The 13,121-nt window shown below is 36.5% G+C and overlaps 1 pseudogene; it reads left to right on the top strand.

The window, feature by feature from the left end:
- The first annotated feature begins 2,142 nt into the window (after positions 1 to 2,142).
- On the top strand, positions 2,143 to 3,843 carry LOC138310536 (uncharacterized; annotated as a pseudogene).
- The last annotated feature ends 9,278 nt before the right edge of the window (positions 3,844 to 13,121 follow it).

Below are 13,121 nucleotides of genomic sequence, written 5' to 3' on the forward strand. Positions count from 1 at the left end.
TACATGGATATAAAAAACTATTTGGCAAAGTCTTTGGAGAAGGCGCAGGAAAGACATCAGAGCGCTATACCAGTCAGAAATGACACACAGAGTGTGGAGATGATTTACCCGAAGTATATTGTCAAGCCCACAATTTCATCCCGATACAAACCACTAACAGAACATCTGTCTAAAATTGAAGAGTTCAAACCTCTATGTGTTGACGAGTATACCCCAGGAGATACACGTCAAAGACGTCATTATATTGAAAATTTGAAGAACGGACTTCCCTACAAATGTATTCTGTTTCAAGTGTCTGCAGGGAATAACCTCGGTACACACAATTTCATCTGGAGAGTTCCTATGAACACTATTCAAAAAGAAGACGTCTTGACAAAAAAACAATGATGTAATACAAGGTATCACCAAAGATTTACCAACATACCATACCAGGTTCATGAAAAAGAAACTTCCTGCAAAAGGTAACTCTGTTGTGTGATGTTAAGCCAATGGAAGCCCGCTGCATTTACAAAGATCTTACCGGTGACAATAGTGCACCGGAGACTTCAAATGAAAAGATAATTGATGAGAAAGTGAAGCAGGCCTTCGAGCTAGAGGACCCGGATGTGATTCTTGACCTACGAGAACATAATGAAGGTCAGCCAACCAAATACTCTGTTTTTTTTATCACTCTAAAACATATATTGAAAATGTAGTGGAGAGAGCTGTTGATGACAGGAGGCATGATACAATACAACATTTGGCTACAGCAATGTCTGTCAGAGACCTTCTGAACAGTGGTTGAGATTGCAATTTGCACCCAAAAACCACTCATCAATAAACTCATTGCAATAAACTGGGAATTTACATGTGAAATACCAAGTACAGAGCAGGCAATTGCGAAAAAGTCATATAGACTTGCATTATGCATTAGCAATATTTCGTTATATGAAAGACTTTGCAGTAAAAATTTCGTGATAACGCTGTTATGGTGTGTATGGATGACAAACATCACTGTAAGGTTGGTGAACCTGGACATCCTGTCGCAGAAGTGGACAGAGGGAAAAGAGTAATCGTTGGTCAGGATTCTGTGTTTGCTGTTTCTGACCACGACTTCACAAAATTCAGCATTGTTCCAAGTGTGACAATGCTGATTGATATACCTGAAACCATGGATGGATCGTTCTACCGTGGACAAGTTAATGTCGGTGTCAAGGACTTGGTTCTGGAACCATCAAATCCCATACGGCATATAACAGAACTGTCACAAATATATTGAACAGTGAAGATCTTGCCAAATACAAGAAGCCCATCATGTGTATTTACAGTGATGGGGGTCCAGATCACCGCCTCACCTACATGTCGGTACAACTGGCAATTCTGTGCTTATTTCTCAAAGGAAATTGCAAGGACACCTCCAATGTCGTCATGGAAAAATCCCCCAGAACGCATCATGTCTGTGCTGAACTTGGCCCTTCAGGCTGTTGGACTGATGAGGAAGGAAACTTCAGAGGAGTGTGAGAGGAAGCTGAGGTCTGCTAACAGTTTGAAGCAATCGCGTGAACTTGCTGACAAGTACCCTTACATACATGAGGAGATGGTGGACAGTATACACCCAGTAAAGGTATTAAACTTAAAACTTATGAAAGCACATAATATTGTGTATTTTTTTCATTTTAATATCAAAACACGAATCAAATGGTAGAACTTTAACAAATAAAACTCTGATATAAACACATTGATACCAATCTAGCGTGCATTTAAATTGTAAAATGGATTTTGCTTTAAAAAAAGCTTTCATTTAATTTGATGAAAAACATTTTTCTTTCAATATATTAAGATTTTACTGACGCAACTCTTCCAACGACTGCATGAACCTTTCAAATGTTTTACTGCTGCTAGTGACAAGGAAATGAAAGAGTTTTGGGGGGCATTGGACAGGTTTGGTGAACCACTGGACTTCAATGAGATGCATCAGAAGGAACTGAAGCAAGCAGTGAAAGACAGGTATTTAAAAGTAGTTTTCATTAAAATATTTATATTTTTATATAAACCATTATTTTTATAAGAATAATACAGAACATTGTGTTTGAACATTTTTATTCTTTAGTATATACAAAAATAACATGTGGTATAACTATTGTCTAAAAATATGATACAGATCAAAATGGACAAGATTTGGTAAGTGCTTTTTAATTTATTATAAAATAGCCAATGTGTATATTCATGTATCCTCCTTAAGCAGTTGGAATGAAACATTAACATGTAAATGTACATGTACATGTAAATACTTAACCCTTGTGCACCAATAACTAGCAATGTGTCTGTAGTTTGCATAATCTAAAATATTGATATGCATGTAGCTGCTAGCAAAACACTATCTCTTTATCAAAATATTAAGATCATACTTGCTTTTAATATAACATATCTTTTGGTGGTGGTTTACCTTCATTTGCTTTTTTCTTCTGATGTTTGTGAGTGTGTTCTAATAGGCTCTATTGAACTGGAGTATCTGTGTGTGTATTTAATAGCACTTGCCAGTTCTACCTTTTTAATTATTGTATATGCTTACCACTGGAATATCTATCATGAGTATCTAATTGAATGATTTGTATTTGGGAAAAGCTGATGTATGAAAGGACATGTTTTCACTTTTAACAAAAACAAATATTTTTTATATTTTCAATTCATCATTTTGACATTAAAATATTGATTTCAAGGTACACATTTTCTGTGCTATGTATGTCATGTATGTCATATTTCACTCATTTTTTTGTCTATCTTCAAATTTTCTGAATAATATTAAAATTTCTGCATGTTTTTCAGGCCAGAGCTTTCAGCATTTTTGGAACACTGCTGCACATCCAGGAGCTATTTCTTCACAATCAAGAAGTGTGGTGTAGCTGATTGTGAAATATGTCCTCCACCTGTTCTTCCCCCTGACCAGTTTGCTGAGCTCCATCCGTTCCCAGATCCTGTGCCAGGTACGTATACTGAAATTTCAAGCACACAAAAACAGTACAGCACATGAAAAAACTGAAATTCAAAACTTTGATAATTAAATGGAAATACAGGATAAAAGTTTGTCAGACTTTATTCTATCTTTAATATTATACTATTTGAATGTCAATATAGAAATACCTTCTCTTTTGCAGGAGATGAGGGCCATTACAAGGACTTCTCGGAGTTGTATGGCATAGAGGAGACCAGTGAGGAGTTCTGTCCTTCTCATCGACAAAAGAAGACTTCTAATGTTCACCATGGTCATATTAATATACCATTTTCCCCCATCAGCCCAAACAGCAAAGACATGCCAGCAGACCGTGGCGTGCGTTGGATGCAATAGACCTAGAGTTGTCTACGCTGCTTCAAAACTTTCAAATAGCGAACAGTCACTTTTAACCAGGGTACTGTCAATGTACCACTACTCTTGTGGAAGCATCTTACAGGAACTGCAACCAGAAGATGCTTCAAAAGCACCGAGAATCAATGCATTGTTAACGAAAGTATATGTCAGAAGTAACATCACATGTGATACTCCTATTGAAGTCCCCTATTTCAGCTCGAAGTGCTTTCCCCCTGTGTGCTTCCATTGTGGCTCTGACACAGACCTTGTAATAAAGGAGAGCCAATATCCAATATGTAAAATCTGTGACACCAGAGACAAACAAGCTCTTAAAAGAAAGAGAAATGTGTGGGAGGAACGAAAGGGGAGCAAAAAGACCAAATCTTAAAACATAGGGAGTCCTGATCACTTGCTTATGTACATCTGGTTAACATTGAACATAAAGTTGTATTTCAATTGTTTTTCAATTTAAATTGTAAGTTTAATACCAGAAAATAAAGACAATAGTTTAAAATTAAGATTTCTTTATTCATTTTATGCATTTAACAATTGACACAATTTCAAATCACATGATTCATGTACAGTAAAACCCCTATAACTCGAACAGCAGGGGGCAAGATCAATAATTCGAGGAATACAGGGTATTCGACTCATCCGAGGTTGGTCATGATCGATCGTTGACAGTCAAAATGTCCGGTTTCTCTACGACAAACAATGCATTGCAATGACATTTTAATTACCGTAATTTCAGCATTTTGGATTTTTTATGAAAGTGTTTTTTGATAGCAATATCAAGTTGAAAAAAATATGTATTACATAAAATGAGGGTTTGAAAATACTGACGGCAAAGTAAATCAAATGTAAACGATCGTCAAACGTGGTACAAAATACCATATTGGTTCAAACAGACAATGTGTACAATTTCGATGATTTAATCATCAAAAATCATTTAACACATTTACAAAATAAATACGCACTATAAAGTTAATAACCAGCATAGTTACGAACAAAAAACGATACCTATGTCTACCTTGTAAAAGCGTTAGGTTCACGAGGAAAGTTACGAAAATACAATATGCGGGAAAAGATACGTAACACACTGATAAAAACGAACATGGGTCAATGTGATTTGTACTTAGCACTATCAAATTTTGGTATCGTTTATATCTTTTGAAAAAAAACAACAACACTGAAATAAAAAAAAATGAACTTATATAGGAAGTCGGACGTCAGCGATTTCTTCCGACTCTTTTGTCATTTCACAATGCGTACTTTCTATTTTCGTATTTAAGCGAAAATTATTACGAGAGAGACATCGATTATTTAATGCCTTTTCTTAAATAAAGTTTGCATCAAACAACGACTGGCTATCGTGTATGTAGGTAATACTGACACCGTTAATCCCTTAATTACCGAAAGGCTTGATACGACACCTGTATGTTTGTTTGTTTGTTTGAGTTTTACGGCCCATCGACAGCTAAGGTCATTTAGGGCCAAACTACAATTCAGGCATTAATATCAGGATAAAAGATCAGGGTAAGAAAAGGCAAGTAAGGATTAAAACACAGATTGTAAACGTTTATTTGATAAAAAAGGTTTGCATGGGATAAAATAGTTTTGGCTAAAACACACGAGAAAACTCATGCAAAATGTTGATGTAACGATGAAATGTTGAGCTGGTACGATGATATGATGAGAAAAACGTTCATATTTTATCTAAAATACCGATTTCTTTGAGATAATTAAAAATACGATTATGTCTCACGGCATGAAACAAAGTATACATGTCGGAGACATCGTAGTGCTTATCTCGTATGTGCTTAAAATCAATACAGTGCACTAAAATATGTTCCACTGTGAGAGGAGAATCACATGCATGACATGTGGGAGGATCCTCCCCTCTCAATAGATAGGAATGTGTAAAAATATGTGTGTCCAGTTCGGAGCCGAGAGAGAACAACTTCCTCTCTGCGGTCTCTCCGACTGGACAGTTTAGGATTAAGTGTAGGTTGAATTTTAAAACAGTTTATTTGTTTGTTTCGGTAGACCACCTTTGTTGCCAATGGTGTTTGATGGCTGACTGAATTGAAGGTTTGATGTCGGTGTATGGTAGTTTTCAAATCTGTTTGTGCTAGGCGAAGAGCAGTCTTAGCTGCTTTATCAGCCTGTTCATTCCCCTTTATACCAACGTGACTGGGAATCCAGAGATAAGTAATTTGAGTTTTAGAAGATAATCGAAATGTTCGGATTAAAAAGATTTTGGATTAGAGTATTTCTAGGACATCTTGATTTCAAAGCCTGCAGAACCGAAAGAGAGTCTGAACAGATGATTGCCTTTTCAATGCGGTGTTCTTCGATGTGGTCAAGAGCCAGACCGATAGCACAAGATTCCGCAGAGATAAAATGGAGGCAACATCTGGAAGTCGGATAGAGGAACAGTGATTAGATGTACAGCATGCTGCCGCAACTTTATCACCATCTTTTGAGCCGTCAGTGTAGATCTTAACATGATCAGGGAAAGCTCTGATGCACTCCCGAAAGGAGGATTTATGTTCTTCGGGTAATGCACTGGACTTTGCCCTCTCATGCAAAGATAAATTGATATCAGGTGTTTGAATGAGCCATGATGGTACATCCGATATGGTGTACTCGTCAATGGCGTCGAAATTTATATTTAGTTCCTGCAAAAACTTTGAAATTCTGATGCCAAATGTTGGTATGAGCTTTTGATTTTGTCTGAATATATCCTGGTGTTGTGGATTAAATACAAGATCGAATGCGGGGTTTTTGGGATTGGATTTCAGTTGGGTAGCATACTGTAAGGATAATTTCTTTCGTCGAATCGTCTAGAGATGGCTCATTAGCTTCCACATGGAGACTCTTCACAGGTGTTGTTCGAAAAGCTCCAAGTGCCAGACGCAGTCCCTGATTCTGGATAGGGTCAAGCATCTGTAGATAGGAGCTGCGAGCCGATCCATAGACAATCGAGCCGTAGTCAAGTTTTGATCTAATAAGTGCCCGGTAGATACGCAGAAGCATTTCACGGTCTGCACCCCAATCAGAATGGGACAGAACACGTAGAATGTTCAGCGCCTTCGAGCACTTATCCTTCAGGTGTTTTATGTGTGGAACAAAGGACAGTTTCGAATCAAATATTAATCCAAGAAATTTAGTTTGTTCAACTACTGGAATTTTAACTCCATTGAGTGCGAGATCTGGATCGTTGTGTGGTTTTCGTTTTTGACAGAAATGCATGCAGACAGTTTTTGATCTTGAAAATCTAAAGCCATTTTCGTCAGCCCAATTTTGTAATTTGCCTAAACATTGTTGTAGTTGTCGTTCTATAGTGTGCATGTTTTTTTATCTGTAACAGATCAAGAAATCATCCACAAATAGAGACCCTTCTGTAGATTGACCAAGACATTTGGTTATGCTGTTAATTTTTAATCCAAAAAGTGTGACAGACAGGATACCACCCTGAGGGACACCCATCTCCTGTTTTTGTGTTTCTGAATAAGTTGAACCCGTTCGAACTTTGAAATGCCTGTCAGATATAAAATTTGAAATAAACTTGGCAAATTACCTCGTATACCGATATCATGGAGATCGTTCATGATTCCATATTGCCAAGTTGTGTCGTATGCCTTTTCAAGGTCAAAGAATACGGCCACAAGATGTTCTTTCTTGGCAAATGCTTCTCGTAATAATGTTTCTAGTTCTCACTAAGTGGTCTACCGTTCCCCTGCGGTTTCTAAAGCCGCTTTGCAAAGGACTTAAAATATTGTTTGATTCCAGGGAACCAAACTAATCTAGCTATTTATCATACGAATTTAGTGTTTTACAAATAAAGTAAAAATAGCATCGGATTCCCGGGCATCAAGGGCGATCTGGTAATTTGTTTAAAAAACATATATGGAATTTCGTCTGTGTCCAGCTGCCGAGTCCTTTGACAAGGACTCGAGCAATTACTGGTATCTGCCTAATTGATACTTTTCACTATTGGAGGATAAAAAATTCGACGAATACATGACGGGAAATTTTTAGTATCGGATACTATGAGCTATTATCCGTGACGGTCAAGTGCAGTTGCACAGGTAAAAAAACATATCAAGGGCCGAACACCTGTTCGACGAATACATGGGATAGATAACTATGTATTTGAAACGGGGAGTATATTTGTTCGAGGAATAAGGGGTATTCGTGAGGAATAGCTATTCGGGGTTTTGTTACATAGATTATATAGGGACACGGTTGGGACCGTACGACCAGTTCGACAATAAGGGGTATTCGAGGAATCCGGGTTCGAGTTAGAGGGGTTTTACTGTATATTATTATGAGATTGAGAAAAAAAATCCCTCCCTCATCACATTTTTAGGTAGTAAAAAAAAATAGCCTCCCTCCCTCATCCTTTTTTGGAAAAATGTGCCTGAGAAACAAGAAATTAATTTTGTTTGGCCTAATCTGCTTCCCGAGGAAGTCAGAAACACTGCTAGGAATGTGTCGTGGGTAAAGAACACATGGGAGGAATTTTTCTCACTAAGAAAAGATGTACAACGACTCTTAGGAAAAGTGGTGTTAAAGGCGATAGAGACACTTATGTTTCGCAGGTACCTGCCTGCAGCGCAGCTGACACTGCCGAGCCCCTGTTGGCGTCAGTGGACTTCCTAGGGGACGACTGGGAAAATGTATCCGTGGGCCCCATGTCCTTGGACAACCTAATTGAAACTGTACCGGTTGAGGAGCAAGATTTGGATAAATTAATCACGGAACTCCAGGAGGCGTGTGGGACTACATTACATACCCCTTCGGTCAGACTTTCTCCGGCTTCAGAAATGTCCGTTTCCTCCGAAGAGGTTTCCATAATTAACAGTGAGGACCCTACAAAACTCAACAGGGAATCACCATCCTTATCTTGTGTAGAAATATCATCTAATTCGCCCATGAGTTCGGAGGCTCCGGAAGACAGCGTCATTTACAAAAGCGATAATGAGGAACCCGAGGTAGTTTCGCGGGAGGTCAGCGCTGTGACCATTTCGCTCATTACTGTTCGAAAAACACTATCGGATAGAAATATGGTGGTGGAAAGGAGGCAGTGTTTTTCTTCAACAAATGGTCCCTCTGTGGAACAAATTGATTGGATGACATTCTTCAGTCAAATTAGAGACGAAATTAAAGGACATTAAAGGGATTTTTGGCGGCCATTTTGAAATTGTGTCTTTTTTCGCTTTGAGTAGAGCTACAGTTTTACCTTTTTTACAGAAATTGTTTTTACTTAAATCATGACTGCGCCAGCATTTTTAGCTGTATCGAGCTATTTTTTGCTGTAAATCTTTACTATGTCCGTGGTAATTAAAATATTGAGCATTAATGAGTGAAATGATACATTTTTGTCGCTCTATGTTTACATTTAATGGTAATTTGAGCACTTTTATTTTTTACTCTAAATTACTGAAAAATAACAAATATTCAAATGGGGCAAAAAAGTAAGCACACAGACCCCACATTTTTACTTCCTGATTTGGAATGAACAACCCATTTCCTATTAATATGCAAAATATTAACAAAAGTTTAATATCAGTTTTGTTTGTTTGATTAATTAACGTCCTATTAACAGCTATGGTCATGTAATATCAGAACAGTTTCTATAAAGGGTTAAATTCGGCAAAAATGGCTTAAAACGGTGCATTTTGTTGCTCAAAATTAAGGGGTAGGGGTAGCATATGTTGTTATTATGAGAAAAAAATATTAGCCTAATAAATCAAAACTGGTATATTTTTGAAGAAGAGTACTGGAAAATAATTCACTACTTTTTGACTGACGCCATATCCTATCAATTTCTTTAAGAGGCGTTTATGCGTGGCCTTATCAAATGCCTTCATAAAATCCATGTAAATTACATCTAGTTATCCTCCATCATCTATAATTTCAGTCCAATCTTCTAAAACATTCAGCAACTGGAGTTGGGTTGATCGTCCCGTGATAAAACCAAATTGTCTAGAGCTTAAAAAAATATTCTTATCCATGTGTTTAACTATACTGTTTCTAACTAACTTCTCTAATGTTTTTTACAACAATACTCGTGAGGCTGACAGGTCTATAGTTTTCCTGGGTCCGACTTCAATCCTTTCTTGAATATGGCAGTGATGTTAGCTTCTTTCCATTCTCGATGTAGTTTTCCATCTTCCAGTGAACGGTTAAATATATTGGCTAAGGGGTGTACTAATAAAATGTCTCAATTCATTTAAAGTTATATGTGCCGTAACTGGGCGATAATTTTGACACGCTATTTTTTCATCATTAATTTATTAAAGATGCTCCACCGCCGACAGAGCATAAATGATATTCATTATTTGAACAATAATTGGTGTTTAATCGTGTATATATATGCCTAATTAACACAAAAAATAACATATAAAATAATTTATTTCGCCTTTGGTGCATGCGCAATCATTACTTCATTCCATATAAGATACAGTGCCACGGAATTTTTTTCGGGATGCAATTAATTATTTTTCGTATATTTAACTTTAAGTAAAATTAGAAGCTCAAACTTTTCAATGGTGGTAATAGTGTAAAGTAAGTAACTTTTGTAACTGAAGAAAAATACTAAATCGTCTGCTCCTGTTTTTGATAGTGAAAAAATACCATTTGTCGGCGGTGGAGCATCTTTAAAAACCATAAGGTTTGATTAATAAAGCTGTAAAAATCATTCAAATGGCTTCAGATGACTTATAAACGTTAGTTATAACACAGAAATTTTGTACTGTAAAATTGTTGTTTTATGCCTTAAATATGTTTAAATGAAAACATACCTGCAGAAGTCACTTTACAATTACTAAAAACATTCTTTGTTTGATTAATCAACGTCCTATTAACAGATATGGTCATGTAAGGACGGCCTCCCATGTATGCGGCGTGTTGCATGTATTTTGTGCGAGGTGCGTGTTTTGGGAGGCTGCGGTATATTCATGTTGTGTCTTCTTGTATAGTGGAACTGTTGCCCTTTTAATAGTGCTATATCACTGAAGCATGCCGCCGAAGACACCGAGCAACACACCCCACCCGGTCACATTATACTGACAACAGGCGAACCAGTCGTCCCACTCCCTGTATGCTGAGCGCTAAGCAGGAGCAGAAACTACCACTTTTATAGACTTTGGTGTGTCTCGGCCAGGGGACAGAACCCAGAGCCTTCCTCACAGGGACGAACGCTAAAAATGTGTAATGAAATTGTAGACCACAATTTGGCTTCATGGTCTCACAATATGTACTCATTTCACTTCACTATTGATGTAAATAAATGATTTTTGGCGAGTACTGCCAAAAATCATTTTCAGCTCTTATTTGTACATGCAAAATTAAACCAATGCATTGAAACCACTGTAATTTTCAAAAAGAGGGTAATTTTTGGTGCTGAATAACATATTAAAAGCTCATCTTGATTCGTGAGTATGAAAAATACGGCACAAATAACTTTAAAATTTTCGGGTGCATTTTGTCTGGTCCTTGTGATTTATTTTCATTTAAACTTGATAAAAGCTTTTCCACGACTAGCGGATTACAAGTAATTTCCTCGAAAGGATGACATATAGTTCTAGTTTCGAATTCTGGTAGGTCCCCAAATGGTTCCTTCGTAAAAACGCTGCTGAAAAACTTCGCCAAGACCTCGGCTATGTCGCTGTCATCGACTACCATCTGTTGATCATCTCCGTGTAGTCCTTTGATATCGGATATTCCTGTTCTCACTTTTCTCTTTGAATTAACATAGCTCCAAAATCGCTTTGCGTTTGATTTAATATTCTCTGCTATGCTATGTTCCATTTTCCTCCTGGATTTACGTATTTCCCATTTAAGTTGATTTCTAATTTTTGCATATTCTTTGTCTTTACTTTCACTCCTTGTTTCCATGTACCGCTGCCATGCTCGGTGTTTCTTGTTGATTTTCTGAAGAATGGTTTTAATCAATGGTACGTTATGTTTTCTGACCTCCAGACGATTTACTCTCGGGTATATAGGAATCTTCCTTATCTTTGATGACATCTGTAAAGCTTTTATACATATCTGTAACACTGCCATTCAGAAGTCCACTCCAGTCCCTCGGGATAGTTTCCCTCATCTTTTCATAATCCCCTTTGCTGTATTTCAGACGTGGCTTCGTTCTGGTAGTTTGTAACGCCTTGCAGTAGAAATTAAAGTTCAAGACCAAATGGTCACTACTACCGATAGGGTCACGCAGGGGTGTACAATTCCACTAGCCCGACTGTCCGGGGCTAGTGAATTTCAGGTCAGGGCTAGTGGCTTCACGATCATTACTTACTAAGTGAAAATTTTTCTGTTTCCTATATTCATTGAAATTTCAGTTGTAAATCAGCAGTTTAGCTTTTTATTGCCAATTTAGAATTCTAACTTGCATACCACAGGTGGTTTCCCAAACGTAAATAACATTCTTCATCTAGTGCATCAAACGTTTTGTTATTGTAATTGATGAAAGTTTCTGACAGACAGGGGGAACGGGAAAATCTAGATTTCTTGACTCTAGATAATGAATTAATTATGAAGTCAGTTTTATTACTCTAGCATCATTATCATTTTAGTGTTATAAATTTGAGTATATGAGGGTTGGATTCAGAAAGTTCGTACTACTGCTGTGAGATGGATAGCGAATCATGTTTTGAAGTGATTAAAATACACGGTAAAATGTTGTCATGTACACTTGGCAGATACATAGGTATAGGCTTAGTTAACACAGTTTGACACAAAAATAACCCACTGAATGTTTTTCAAAATAACTTTAATAATGGTTTCATAATTATAGGTACAATATTTTTGCATATTTTCATCTATCTTTCGCATATTTTTATGATATATTGAAAACTTGTAAATGAATAATCAGCAGTACTAATTAATAATCATTTACAAAATATTATCATAGTAAATTGTAAAATTGATTTTAAGTGTAGTTCACTTGGAATAAATCTATATGAAATTGGCATTACTTTGATTCAAATACGACAATGTAAATCATGCAAATGTTACTAGATAACCTGGGTTTTTTTTCAATGCTCAGAAAATGGGGAAAATACGGTAAGTGTTCATAAAAACAGTAGTTTCAATTAAAGATTTTTTTTACAGAATTTTTCATGAACTGTACTATTTACTAAATTCATCATACCTATAAAATGGAAAACAGTAGGTAATAAATACTGATTGTTCACTTTACATTATTCCTGCTAAGCTTTTAATATCAAAGTTAAACTTTATTAGATATATACGGATTATGTTTTCTTTCTACTGATAGTTTTAAAGGAAATATCTGAGTGAAATAAGAACCATAATTTTAAATCTAAAGTATTATTTGCATGTGATGGCATTGTTGCAAAACTTTCAATAATTGGACTCAAGAATGTTTTTACTAAATGAATACCTGTTGGTACCTGTGAAAACAATCTGTGCGATATCTTTATTAGCAGAATGGTAAAATTTAACACACTGTTAGACATGTACTTGTTCTGTACAGGTTTGTAAAAAAAAATCCAGATCGAGTAAAATGCACATATAAAAACTAACAAAAAATAGGGCTAGTAGACTTCTGATCAAGGCTAGTGAAAAATTGATGCTACTAGCCCTTGGGCTAGTGCAAAATTTTCAGAATTGTACACCCCCCTGCGTCCATTGTTATGAATTGCTTTATCATTTCCTTCTTCATTAGTTAGCTAGGAGAGCTAAAAACACCTTGGGTTCATTTCCATTTCGCCGACATCAAGTTGAACTAATTAACTCATGGTTCGTTCATAAA

This window comes from Argopecten irradians, chromosome 16, assembly GCF_041381155.1.
Source record: "Argopecten irradians isolate NY chromosome 16, Ai_NY, whole genome shotgun sequence".
NCBI classification, from domain to species: domain Eukaryota; kingdom Metazoa; phylum Mollusca; class Bivalvia; order Pectinida; family Pectinidae; genus Argopecten; species Argopecten irradians.